At 36.0% G+C, this 13,808-nt stretch overlaps 1 long non-coding RNA gene across 1 annotated transcript in view; it reads left to right on the forward strand.

The window, feature by feature from the left end:
- LOC129650187 (uncharacterized) overlaps nt 1-13,187 on the forward strand; it is a 37,077-nt gene extending 23,890 nt beyond the window's left edge. The window contains exon 3 of the long non-coding RNA XR_008713664.1: nt 10,920-13,187. This is a non-coding gene — a long non-coding RNA (uncharacterized LOC129650187). The remainder of the gene's footprint in view (nt 1-10,919) is intronic.
- Nucleotides 13,188-13,808: the final 621 nt, after the last annotated feature.

The raw sequence follows: 13,808 nt of genomic DNA on the forward strand, positions 1-13,808 counted from the left end.
AATTTTGCTTTGAAGAAGAACACAGATTGGTGAATGGAATACGGAAAATTTCTTAAGACCTTTTTCATTTCTAAGAGTAGTAACGAGCCATCTGCACCATGATAAATTAGTCAACTATGTAAGGAAGCACTCATTATAAAATCAGCATTACTCAATGACAATCTCAAAAAGTGCTTCACTTTCCTACTCATGTCACCAATTTCCAGATGTTCAATAGGAGCTTAGAATCATGAGACAGGACATGGGAAATGGCCTTAGTAACTATAATTATTGGGAAAATGAAATTATAAATAAGGATTTGCTATGAATATATTCAAACCTTTTGTTCCTAAACATCTTCTAGAAGAAGGCTTAAAAGTTTGACATAGAAACACCTCTTGATAAGTAAGAAACAGTAAAATTTCTCATAATAGTTCTTTTCTGATCCCATTATGTGATTCTCAGGTTCACACAAAATTATTTTTATATGAACTTCACAAATCTTATTTTTACTATTAAATCAGTGGCCCCACATTTCTGAAACATGAGGCAAAATAGTTGAAATTGGAAAAATTTTCCAAAACCCAGGGCATATGACATACATACCTATCGAACGCAATATTTCTGTCTAGTTCTGTGGTAGACTTTTTCATACCTGCCAATCTAATTTGACTATTGTTTTTACAATGCATTAGTGGAAATTAAATGGTAAATTCAGTCAAACAGTCATTTCATACATCAAAAAGAAAAATCAGTCAACACCACTGTCTGACTGAAATAAATGAAGAAAACAATTCAAGGCAAACAAATGTCCCAGTAGACTTGTATAAAGGCAGTACTGGTGTCATGTGCAGAATTAATCTTTCCCCACTCTTAACTGGAGAACACTCTGCCAGCCAATTCAGTCAACTCAGATAATCCTGAATTTTAATATTCCAGTTTCATTTACTCTCAGTTAATGGTGACTGCCCTTCCTTCTCCTTCATCTGTCAATCAGTGGAGAATGTCAGAGCAGAAGAATAGTAATATTGGCATACTGTAATGTCCTGCCCTGAATTCTACAGCTTCAAAATTCTTAAGCTAATTCAGTGATCTTAAAGAGTCGGGTGCAGAAAGAATATGTAAATTAAATTACAGACCATTGATTGGCCTTTTAGCACTAACATCCCTTATTTCTGGTTCTAATATATCACAAAATACTCAAGAGGAAAATTTTGAGTGTTTAGCAGGATTATGTGGAGAAGGCAATGGCACCCCACTCCAGTACTCTTGCCTGGAAAATCCCATGGATGGAGGAGCCTGGTAGGCTGCAGTCCATGAGGTCGCTAAGAGTCAGACATGACTGAGCGACTTCACTTTAACTTTTCACTTTCATGCATTGGAGAAGGAAATGGCAACCCACTCCAGTGTTCTTGCCTGGAGAATCCCAGGGACAGAGGAGCCTGGTAGGAGGCCGTCTATGGGGTTGCACAGAGTTGGACATGACTGAAGCGACTTAGCAGCAGCAGAATTATGGCTCCAAAGCAGACACATTGAAAAGAAACATTGTCATCTATGATTGGCTTTAAAGTTGACTTGTCTTTTACTCATAAACCAGATTCAGTGTGAATTCAGTTCTGCTAAATGTTAGAGAATCTTTTGGAGGGGGTGTGCCAATTGTTTTGAATATTTTTGCACTCTAACTTTTAAAGCAAGTTTATTTTTCAAAGAGTTTAAGGGTTACTTTAATACTATAAAGATTATTTGTATTTTGAGTTGCCAGTTCTCTAGAACAAATTTGTGTGCTTGAAGTTCTTAACTGTGGTACATAGATAGCATGTGGAAAGCAAGCAAAATAGATGGCTTTTCTGCTTTGAGAGAATTCTGCCTATCTTTGTAAGTAATAGGACTCATTCCTCATGAAATAATGTTCAGAAAGGACAGAAAGATAGTTTTCTTAGTTTAAGCTTATGATACTGAAGAGGACTCTAAGAATAGCTTTATAAAGAGGATCTGCATAAAACAGAAGTAACTCTAGGAAACAGATTATGTATTTTCTTATGGACTTTTATTTTTGTGATGGTGAAAAGAGGATATGGCAAAGAAGTGACACTAATATTGGCATGTTACATCAAGCTGTTTCATGGGATGCAGGGGTAACACGTGGGCCAATAAAAGCACTTGAGAAAGAGTCAGTTCTCAATCACCCATCACCAAGTTTGTAGAGTATACTTGTGCTTCTTCTTTCCTTTTGGCCATTTTACTTTTCTCCGCATATTTGAAAGAAGGCAAGGTGCAAAAGAGTGGGTTAACTGTCAAATCAATCTGATTTTCTATTTTATAGTACCTCTCACAGTTTGAGAACAGATAGAGAGCTTTAGAATAATGGGAAAAAAGAGTCTCTTGGATCAGTTATAGACTCTCATGATATTTGGTCAATCTTGTGCTCGTTTAGGAAGCTAAATAGTAATTGAATGTGTCAACTTCTAATTCAGTAACTAATTAAATGCTCATTTAGATAATATACCTAGGTAAGGAAAAAAAATTATTTTTCTTTACCTTGTCATAGCATTAACGGATGTTGAGGGGAATCTGTGTTTATCTAATTATCCATATAGATATAGATACATATTTTGGATTTGCTAGATTTATTATTCCCATACCTGTTTCCCGTCAGATCTATTCCTTCTCCCTTTCTTGCTCTTCTGACCCCTAGAAGCTACATATACAAGTACCCACTGTTAACATGGTTAGATTTAATGAGAATCTTTGATATGTAGTTGAGGAACAGGAGGAAGGGAGAAACCAGAGTCTTTTTCTCTCTCTATCTTGATCTTGCTGGCATCTCTGGCAGGAATGTCTTCAACTCTGTGACTCGAGGCCCTAAAAAGCCTGTCAGCCAGGTGACCATAGATGCTGTCTTGACTCTTGGTGATATCACCTACTTCCTTTGACCTCCAGCCTAAGAGAATAGTAGTCTTCTGTTGGTGATACTCTCTAGATTGTCACACATCCCTTGTTTGGTCTCACAGCTCTTCCATGACTGGTATAACCAATTCTCTGTACTTAATTCCCCTTATTCTTGCTTGTAAAATTGTTTTCTTTCCTTGGTTAGACCCTGGGATACAATGGATAGGGCAGTTTTTCTCATGACTAACTCACTAATCAGTGAGGATCAACAAATTCCCAGTAACATTAATACCCTAATTTTACTAACTCGTTAGCTGCACTTGACTAACTGCAATATCTGAGCCATCCTTAGAGTATCTTTAAGGTAGCATGATTTGAGGGGTCTAGAGAAAGGTTGTAGGACCTTTCTACCAACTTCATAAATTCTCCTCCCAATGTCACATGTATAATCATTTCTTAGTATCACAAACTCTGAGAGATAGAGGGGGAATTATAACTATGCAGCATAGTTTCTGGAATCAGATGCAAACATTTAAAACATCAATCACACCTGTTTTTTCTATAACAATATAAATATTTCAAATATTTGGCCTATATGAAACCTAGTAATAAATGCAATTTATAATCAACATCCCTATGAGATATGCATACTACCATTTAATTTTTACTAACAAGGCATTTTCCCCATGCAATAACAAATATGAATCATTACATAATATTTGGGGTACAAGTAATATCAGATTTTTTCATATAAATAACATTTATTTTGGATCCAGACACAAACCACCAAGTTGGGCAAATGTACAGTATCATCTAATAGTGGGAAACCCTTCCATTATTTGGTAGAAGAGATCGGAGGCTTCTTCTATACCAGAAAAAGTGAAGAGAGACTTGGTCCTCATTTGCAAAGGTCATGCCTGCCAATACTTTTTGATCAGACCAGGAACGATCCCTTTGAAGGTGGAGGGGATTCCAGAATATCATGATTTAGCATCCACTCCATAGACACAGCACATTTAGAAATCCTGCCATACATGGGTGCCATGTTCAATTTGTAACCACTTTCCTCTTCATCCTCAGTTACCTCACAATAACTTAGGATCGGATCATCCTTGTTAGACCTTGACATTCCCTTTGTCAGCCCACTGATACGCCAGTTTCATAACTGACTTGCTGTAAAACTGAAGCCACAATTGTAGTGTTTGCCAATTTCTGTACTGTGACTGCTCCCACTGTGGGCAGTACCAACATGATGTCAGTGAAGGCCGAGTTAGGAACAGATTTTTTTTATTATTTCCACCATACAAATTTAAGACATGTAAATAACCTCAAGAAAGAGCATAGATTATAATAAAACGCAGTATAGTAATTAGGAAGTGATGAGTTTTGAATATCCATTAGTATTGCTTTTAATAAAATTAATTTCACTGTAAGTTTATATCATTTAAATTTTAATGATGACTGTATTTAACAACACAAAATTCCTGAAAAAGATAAGTGGTTCTGACAAGAGAATATGAGCTATCTGTAGTACACTATCATTTGTCTTTCTCTTCTTAGATTCTCAGAGGAGCCCGCCAGGCTCTTCTGACCATGGAATTCTCTAGGCAGTAGTACTGGAGTGGGTTGCCATTCCCTTCTCCAGGGGATCTTCTGGACCCAGGGAATGAACCTGGTCTCTTGCATTGCAGGCAGATTCTTAGCCTTTGAGTGTCCTCAATCTTCAAATTCAAAGAGCCATTGTAAGAACTGTCAGCATCATGGTCCATGGTCCTGGGTATGTCTTCTTTTAAAGAAGTGTGAAGAGAATCCTATTTACTATTCACCTTGTTATATGGAGAATTAAGAACTAGAACTGTGGGGCTGACTGTGCCTCTGGAGAGAAGGGAGTTAGGGTTGGAGTATTGTAAGGAAGCTCATTTTTATGTTTTTGTGAGTATAGAGCAGTAAAACACAAAATGAAAATTAATTTATCAGTAGACTATTTGGCTACATAAAATTTTGAATCAATCACCCTACTATGAAAAATGTTCCTGCTGCCCCCACTGTTTTAGGATATCACCAAGGGCTCACTTACAGTGCTCCCTGATTAATGTAGATGCCAGGTACCATAGGGGGCTCCCCAGGTGGCACTAGTGGTAAAGGACCTCCCTGCCAAAGCAGGAGACATAGGAGGCACAGGTTTGATCCCTGGGTTGGGAAGATCCCCTAAGGAGGAAATGGCAACCCACTCCAGTATTTTTACCTAGAGAATTCCATGGACAGAGGAGCCTGGCAGCTTACAGTCCTTGGGGCTGCAAAGAATCGTACACAACTTAAATGACTTAGCATGCATGCAGCTACCATTGAGATGTCTGCCCTTTTCATGACAGAGCAGTCTTGGCTCCCACATTCTCTAGTATCCTCCAATTCTGCTGTTATCTAGTACTTTTTCAATTCTATGGGCTTGGAGATCATCTGCAGAATTACTTCTTTTCTTTCTGTTGTGCTTGGTAAAAGATGTCTAGAGCCAAGTTGCCTAACTCTGGAATAGCGGATTTAATGGGACAGCTGCTTTGGTTTCACATTTAGTCCTTCTGTTTTGTAAGACTAGATCCTAGGGTGGCTGAATCCAGGCCATTTTGTAAAATAGTCACTAATCTGTAACTGGTAAGCCACTTGTCTCTGATGATAATGATGTTGCTTAACTTAGTCTACGTTTAGGACGTGTCTTTCTTAGCAGCTCTATGTAACATCTTGAAAGTCTGGTTCTATCATCTATCCCAGAATATTCAGTTGCCATATATGTCTATGTATGTCTTAATCCTAATTGTAGAACTGTTTCAACATTTTTCCCAAGAAATTCTTGTATTTCTATTTTAAAATGTGATGCAGAAAGATACTTGGAAAGTGTAACCTTCCTGTGATGCTTAATCTTATGTGTCAACTTGACTGGGCCATGGAGTCTCCAGGTATTTGGTTAAACATTATTCTTGGTTCTACATTCTGAATGTCTGTCTCCCCAAAATTCATATGTTGAAATTCTAATGCTCCAAGAATGACAGTATTAAGAGTTAGGGGTCTAAGGAGGTGACTTAAGAGTCATGAGATGAACCCTTATGAATGAGATGAGTTTTCTTATAAAAGAGGCCCCACAGAGATCCCTTGTTTTTCCTGCTATGTGAGGATACAATAAGAAGTCTACAATCCAGAAAGAGTCAGCAGTCAACCATGTTATCACTCCATCTTTTGATGTACAATTTTCAGAACTGTGAGAAAGTTGTTATTTATAAGTTGTCCAATTTATAGTATTTTGTTATAGCAGCCCAAGTGGATTAAGACAATAAGTATTTCCTAAGAGTGTTTTTGGATGAGATTAAAATTTAAATCTGGATATTTAGTAAATCAGATTGCCCCCCCATAATGTGGGTAGGCCTCATTTAATCATTTGAATGCCTAAAAAGAACAGAAAATCTGACCTTGCCCTGTGAAGAGGGAATTCTGCCCACTTATGTCCTTTGAACTGGGACACTGACTTTACTCCTGCCTTTAGACTCAAACTAAAACATTAGCTCTTTCTGATCTCAAGCCTGCTAGTTTTTCTTTTTTTTAATTTAATTTATATTTTTAATTGTTTATTTTACTTTACAATATTGTAATGGTTTCGCCATACATTGACTTGAATCCACCATGAGTGTACATGTGTTCCCCATCCTGAACCTCCCTCCCATCTCCCTCCCCGTCCCATCCCTCTGGGTCATCCCAGTGCACCAGCCCCAAGCACCCTATATCATGCATCAAACCTGGACTGGTGATTTGTTTCACATATGATAATATACATGTTTCAGTGCCATTCTCCCAAATCATCCCACCCTCGAGGCCTGCTAGTTTTTAGAATGGAACAACATCATTGGCTTTCCTGATTCTCAGGATTGTGGACTTAGACTTGAGTCTTCAGCTTGCTTACCACCTTGCAAATATTGAGACTTCTGCATCTCTATAATCATGGGAGCTAATTCCCTGTAATGAATGTGTTTGTATATAAATATATACATATATTGTTATAAACACACATATATACATATTTATTTATGCCTTATTGGTCCCATTTCTCTTGAGAACTGTACTACATTGCCTGATATTCTTAGTTTTGACTCTGTTGACCTCAGCACTCTACTATGGAACATGGTATAATAATTTTTTATTTAACAGTAATTTCCTTATTGAATACATTTTTTAATTAGAAGGAAAGATATTTTCTTTATATTTGCAGCAATACAAATTTTTCTTTTTTTCCATAGACGTAGATCCCAATGATTATTTCAATTAGCTGATTTAGTATTGATGAAAATGATGGAGAATATTTTTAAACCAAATTCCAACTACATAATCATAAACCTTCACACTTAATTAATCATAGTTTACATGTTTGGAAAATTAAATCACTCTTAAGGAACCTAAGTAGTTATTTATGTATACTATACAAAATTACAGAGGCAGGAAATTTGTTGATACTCCTTTTAAGGTTCTTTTGAATTTCCAAAATATTTTATAAGGTTTAGGTTACTTTGAAGTAGGATTAGCATTTATAAATAAGTAATCAAAGTTGAAAGAAGGAGCACCAAACTAAAAGTCAAGTCTCTTAAAAACTAACCTTGACTCTGACATTGATTAGCTGTTTAACTTGTTCACATCAGTGGATCTCACTTTCATTATGTACAAGTACTGGTAATAACCAGATAATATTATGCTTTTAGTATTATTTCATCTATAGGCAACAGCGTGGGATAAGAAGTTTCTTTGTTCTGACTCATCTAAACTCGTCTTACTGACTTGGGTTTTTCTCATCCTACTTCTATGACCACAGAATGACTCCCTCCTCTGACCAGACTGCACTAGGGAAAAACAAATCTGATACTCATTTGTCATAAGTTTAAATAATTTAAAAGGGATTCAAGTGTTATTGACTCTCTGTTGCTACATTTGTTTTGCATTTTAACAAGACCAACATTTTTAGCTAAATGAATGAAACTCAAAAGTGGAATTTCAGATGACAGTATAGTTTGGGACATAGGAGTTTTCTTAGCCATTTGAATAACTTTCAGGGTGATTGTCTATTTGGCTTACCTATAATATTGAGACAAGAATGTACAAGTCAGGACTGGCCAAGAGGTAGAGGAACTGCTGCCAACCATACTTCATTAATTTTTAATCAAGTGTTATGTACTAGACATTTTGCTAGTTCACAGGCATGCAGGGTTAGTGAAGATGGTGCACAGAACTTATTAACTACTTGTACTTGTGACCATGAAATCTACAAACTTAGAGAAATATTGAAGACCCCAGGCCCACAATGCCCTACATTGCATAACAGTCATCTATTCTTAGTTGATAGAGTTTGAAACACTGTTAAAAGCTGGAGGAAAGATGAGAACAATTCTTCATATCTTACTTCAGCCCTGAAATAACCTCCACACTTTCTCACGTGTCTTTTCTGTTTGTTTTTTTTTTTCTCCTTTTTTGTTTTATGGAAGAAAGGGCTCTAAAAACAGTAAACAGTATTATTGAGACAGAGACAACTGAAAAAATAGTATCAATACATTTTGATAATTGATCCCTGAAATTGTACAAATAGTATGAGATAATTGTATAATTAAATTGTAAAATTGTATAAACTTGTGAGATCAAGTTTAATTGAAAATAGTGTTACTGAAAATGATTAAGTACCAGTTAGCAATAACTATTTGACCCAAATATTCAAAGTCACAAGCTGGACACTAATAGTAATGTTCAAATTTATAATCAACAGTAAATACATAGACTAGAAAAAATTATTTTATAGGACTCCTATAACCTCCTAAATTAATTCACCAAAACTCAAATACTGTCCTTTTTAACACTGGAAATGAAAGCTTTACTTTTTAATGGGAAATCTGCAACTCATTGTAAAAATGGAACACTTCATTCCTGGTCTATACATATTTTCAGAAGCAATCGTTTTTGGATTGCCAAATACTTAGCATAAAGACAGCCTTGAAAATTCATTTCAGGCATGAGACACCTATGTATATAGAAACAGGACTATTAAAATGAAATAACCACTTCCTGGGACCAAAAGTTTATAATGATGAAAACTCTTCAAAGTGATAACTTTTGCCTTATGCTTTGCAATCCTAAGCCTGTAAGTACAAAAAAAAGATTGAAGAATGAGAAATAGATACAATTTATGATGATTATTGATATAACTGCAGTTCCTGGTACTACTTGTGTCAACCATCAAGGAGCAGGGAGAATTTCAGCAGTAAAACAGTCTTATCAGAGTTATCAAATTTTTTCTTAAACTTGATCATTAGCGTATCCTACATGCAAACATTATTACATTTTTGCTTTTGACATTTTCCTGCTTTGCTAAGAAGTAAAGTATATATTAGACTGGTAATATAGAGCCTCAAGTTTTGGTTCCAGGTTTGTGATTTGGACTAAGTCCTGTATCTTATATAAGCCTTCTGTTGTAAAAGTAAAACTTTCATTTCCAAAGTTTTAGAGAACAATATTTAACAGTGGGTTTAAGTTTATGAAGATTTTTTAAAAGTCCTGTATAAGAATTCCCTCTGGTTTTGATTATATTGACATTTGATTATAAATTTAGAAGGTGGATCATGACCCCAGTTACCAGTGCTGGGTACTTTCTACAACACCAAGATATCTCTCACCTTAAAGATCAAAAAAGTAAAGTGTGTTCAATTCAGATTGATATGACCTGACACCTTGGTATTGAGACTTAGGCTAACTAACATTTGTTAATGAATGTAAGCTGTCTCTCAGAAGTGCGAGTAGATCCATTGGTATTTAGATTGAGTTTAAAGTCAACAAGTTGGAATATATATTTCAGGAAGTTACATGTGTTTGTAGATCAAATGATCCTGGCGTTTCTATGACTTTGTTGTGAAATGCCTAACTGATGGAGCCTCAGAAATTATCTGTAGTTTGTGTAGGAGAACATAAGGACAACGTGGCAGATGTGGCTAATGGACTAATGAAAAGTCATACTTTCCTGAGATTGTGTGCAGAGATGGGGCCATGTGGCTACTTCCCCCTAAAATGAATGTAAATGAGAAAACACTTACATCTTCAGGATCAAAGCAGTTAAGAATAGATGTACCTTTCCTAAGGTCTCTTTTTTTCAAATAAAAAGTGAGAGGATCCCAAAGACTGAGCCAGGGACAGGATTCCTGAAGGCCATTAAATGAGGAAACCACAACTGGACATTCAAGTGTCAGAAATAATATCTGTTGTGTGAAGCCACTAAACTATGGAGAGTTGCTGGCCATACTGAATTATTACCAAACCTTCCTAATACAGAATTTGATTCTTTTTTTTTTTTTTGCTAATGATAGCACTAACTCAAAGATATTTAAGGGCTAAGGAAAAATGATACCATCAATTTGTTTGCAGTCTCTCAGTTTATATGGTTTGCATTTATGGTTTTTTCCTATTTATGCTATTTGTTCCTACTGAGTAGTTGAGGGGCACAAATCCATAAGAAAGTTACTGGAGAAACGAAGATTTAGGAAACTTCCCGTAGAACACATTGCTAGTTGAGTGTCACAGTGCAGTGGAGATTTTTGACTCAGGCAAATGGATCCAAAGCCCACACTTTTCCAATGTTCTTCTGCCTGAAAAAGCCTGCACTTAGTTACTCCAAGATATCCATGGTGGTACAAATGCAGTCTTAAGATCCAACCATGTTCTTCCTTTGCAAGTTTTTTTGAAGTATATTCTATGTAAAGTACAAATATCATAAATGTTTCACTTCAAAGACTGTGACAAATAAAGCACAACTATGTCATGGCATCTGGTCCCATCACTTCATGGAAAATAGATGGGGAAACAGTGTCAGACTTTATTTTTTTGGGCTCCAAAATCACTGCAGATGGTGATTGCTGCCATGAAATTAAAAGATGCTTACTCCTTGGAAGGAAAGTTATGACCAACCTAGATTAGCATATTCAAAAGCAGAAACATTACTTTGCCAACAAAGGTCCATCTAGTCAAGGCTATGGTTTTTCCAGTGGCCATGTATGGATGTGAGAGTTGGACTGTGAAGAAGACTGAACGCCGAAGAATTGATGCTTTTGAACTGTGGTGTTGGAGAAGACTCTTGAGAGTCCCTTGGACTGCAAGGAGATCCAACCAGTCCATCCTAAAGGAGATCAGCCCTGGGTGTTCTTTGGAAGGAATGATGCTAAAGCTGAAACTCCAGTACTTTGGCCACCTCATGCGAAGAGTTGTCTCATTGGCAAAGACTCTGATGCTGGGAGGGATTGGGGGCAGGAGGAGAAGGGGATGACAGAGGATGAGATGGCTGGATGGCATCACTGACTCGATGGACGTGAGTTTGAGTGAACTCCGGGAATTGGTGATGGACAGGGAGGTCTGGCGTGCTGCGATTCATGGGGTCACAAAGAGTCGGACACGACTGAGCAACTGAACTGATGTACCCATCATGAAGATAAAGACATAGCCCTCCATACTCCCTGTACTAATTCCTTTCAACAGTGGACTGTTCCTAGCCTCTTTTAACCTTTAGACTAACTTGACTGCATTGCATTTTATATAAGTTTGATAATATAGTATGTATTCTTTTGTGTCTAGTTCTTTTTTATTCTTTTTGCTAATATGTATATTTAAGAAAGTCTTACTGTTGGGTGAAGTGAAGATGATTCTTTTTCATTGCTGTTTGTTATCTTCTTGTTTGTGTAAATCACAATCTATTAATCCATTCTACTACTCATGGGCACTTGGGTAGTTTTCACTTTGGGTTTATTAGAAATAATCATACTCAGTGAGTCCCACATTTTCCCAAAGGAGCACACAAATGACAAAACCAAAGGCACGGTGTCTCATGCTTGCCATCTTCCCCTATATTCCAGTCCTTCACATTTCACTGGACTTATTCTTAAAGGAAAGGAAACAACCAGAGGACACTTGGCATCCATCTTCTATCTGGTTTTACACTGTGTGTTTTAGTATTTTTATTACTTGGATACTCTGTATAGGTTTACCTTTTTGAATATGCTAAATGTAGGAAGTCTAATTTTAATTTATTTTTTATATAAAATACACAAAAATTAATAAACATTTCAAAGTTGAAAATATCAACTTAGTATAGAGAAAAGATCATCGGACTTTGAATTCTGGAAAAGTAGATTTAATTTCTATCTCAGGGACTTAGTTTCAAAAAACCATCTTCAAGACTAAAATTTGCAATATGTATGATGGAGTTATATTCCTGCTGCAAAAACTTTTTGTTGTGTAGATATTACATTTGTGAAGGCCTTTGGTAATCCTAAGGGCAGTACACAAATATTGGTCATTTTTAGGGATAAACTTGCAAAGCAAGTGGGTGCTAAGTCTGAGTGTTAATAATAGCTAAAACAAATCTAGGGTCGAATCTGTTGAGATTTTCTTCATTTAATTTTCTTTTCTCTATCTGTGTGTGTGTGTGTGTGAATGTACTTTTAGGTCTATTTTTATTTACTTAGACAACAAGAGAGTGAAAGAAAAAGAGAGAAGGGAAAGCTATCCAGGAAAAATTAAGCTTAAAATTCTCGCCAAGAACTAGACATGCTCCCCACAGAGTGAGGTGTTACGGTTAGGTTATGGATATCCATTGCCCCCCTCTCTGGGGACTCATAAACTGGCTAGATGTCCTCCAATTCCTATCCTGGACATTAAACAGCTTGGGTGCATTGTCAGCATGTGATTATACCCTCCCCAAGGGATCTGCAGTTTCAAGCACCCACTCCTAATCTCCCTGCTACAGCAGAAGTGCACTGCAATCACAGACAAATTTGTAGGTCAATGAGTTGAAGATTGGTTGTCTTTAACTTTCTGATTTTTAAATTCATTTTGTACAAATTGGTTCCAAGAAAAAATAGGATGGGATGGTGCAAAATAAGAGCTGCCACCTTGCATTAATATTCACAATATTGTCTACTTACTTTTGGTTTCTGGATTAATGTAGCTCTCACTTGGCTCCTGTCTCTGTCAATAATAAAAAGATAATAAAACAGATAAATGGAAACCAGAGAATTTGCAAGCTGCATGATAAGTGTGATTTTTCATGTTAAAAAAAAAAATGTTCATCTGGGAAGAAACTAACTTAAAGATTTTAAAAGCCAATTTCAGCTTAGTGGCTGGGGTTTGTTTGAAATCTTAACCACTGACTGAGGTGTGAAACTTACATTTGATACAGTAAATCTTGTCGACTGTTATTTTAAAGGACTGAAATGTGCTTTTATTGCAAAATTGTCTCAAATAAAAAATACATTTTTACAATCTTACTCTGTCATAAACTTTCATGTCAGGTTTTGGCTCCACAATGCATGCGGGGGAAGCATTATACAGAAATAAGGAGGAGGCATGCATAATAACTTGTTTTATTTTCCATTGTAAGAAACAGAGATGGTCTTATGCCATTCTTGTTATCAAAATACTAAATATTACATACTTGATCAGAAATGATCAGTAAGCATATCTCAAGTCATAAGACTATTGCTTATTGTTGCTGAATTGTTTTCTTGGTTTGATATACTATAATGCCATATATATAAGAAGTTCTGTGAAATGTGTTTATAATTTCTTTCACTTAACATAATTCCTGAAATAATTATTAAAAACTCCAGGCCAAAATTCTACAGGAGAGGGGAGCCTGATTTATATGATTCTCATACTAACATATCAAAAATTGAGTTTTCTCAAAAAAGGTTTTAAATGAATTGTATTGTAATTAATTAAATTGTAGATTTCTCACTATTATAAGTACTATGATTTCAAGTTTAAAAGTAGTTAAAAAGATTCCATTTGTATGAATAACATGTCTACTCATGTCTGTGTTTGAGTATATAAGGATACAAATTTGAAATGACATTGATAGCATAACCATTGGCATATTATGT

Source organism: Bubalus kerabau, chromosome 4, assembly GCF_029407905.1.
Source record: "Bubalus kerabau isolate K-KA32 ecotype Philippines breed swamp buffalo chromosome 4, PCC_UOA_SB_1v2, whole genome shotgun sequence".
Lineage (NCBI taxonomy): Eukaryota > Metazoa > Chordata > Mammalia > Artiodactyla > Bovidae > Bubalus > Bubalus kerabau.